Here is an 885-nt window from a genome sequence, read left to right on the forward strand (position 1 = left end):
GCATGCGGGGCGGGGGGGGAAACACCCCTGGCCGGGGGACCTGGAGGCTGGGTCTGTTTTCCGGGGTGCAGGCTGTGCTGTGGATGACGGCTTCATACCTGGGCCCATCTCCCCCCATCCTCCCTTCACCCATTCATTCCTCGGCTCCCTCACAGACGATGGAAACGGAATGCAGCAATAAAAAGAACTTGCGGGGGAAAAAGGAGACATATGTAATACTCTTTGTAATACTTTAAACAATAAAACAATTAAAAAAAAGAGTTCATGAATCATCTAAAAAAAAAGAACTTGCCTCCAGCCCCGGCCCGTGTGCCTCAGTGGGTAGAGCGTCGGCCTGCAGACGGAAGGGTCCCGGGTTCGATTTCTGGTCAAGGGCACGTGCCCGGGTTGTGAGCTCGATCCCCAGTAGGGGGCGTGTAGGAGGCAGCCGGTCCATGATTCTCTCTCATGATGGATGTTTCCATCTCTCCTCCCTTCTTCTCTGACATCAATAAAAATATATTTAAAAAAGGACAGCTTTCGGCCCCACCTGGGACTTTCAGGGTCCCCAGCGTGTCCTGTCCCACCTGCCTCCCTCTTCCCTCTGTTTGGAAGGGCCTAGGTCCCACACTCCTCCCCCTCCCACCATTAGACCTCGGCTGAGGTCACCCTGCCCGGGGCAGGCTCCCCTGACCCCTCGAACCAGCGTCAGGCCCCATCGTGACGCCTTTTGTAAACCTGGCGTTGTCATTCCGAAGCGCCGGTAATTTACCGTGTTCCGTCAGTGGGGGCTGTTTTCCTTAATGGTGGGCGGCTCCCCCGGGCACCTTCTGGCCAGCGTCCTAATCTCCTGAATAGATATTACACCAGCCTCTGGCCACCCGGTGGATGCTATTTCCATACCGT

This window comes from Myotis lucifugus, unplaced genomic scaffold (assembly GCF_000147115.1).
Source record: "Myotis lucifugus unplaced genomic scaffold, Myoluc2.0 scaffold_1438, whole genome shotgun sequence".
Lineage (NCBI taxonomy): Eukaryota > Metazoa > Chordata > Mammalia > Chiroptera > Vespertilionidae > Myotis > Myotis lucifugus.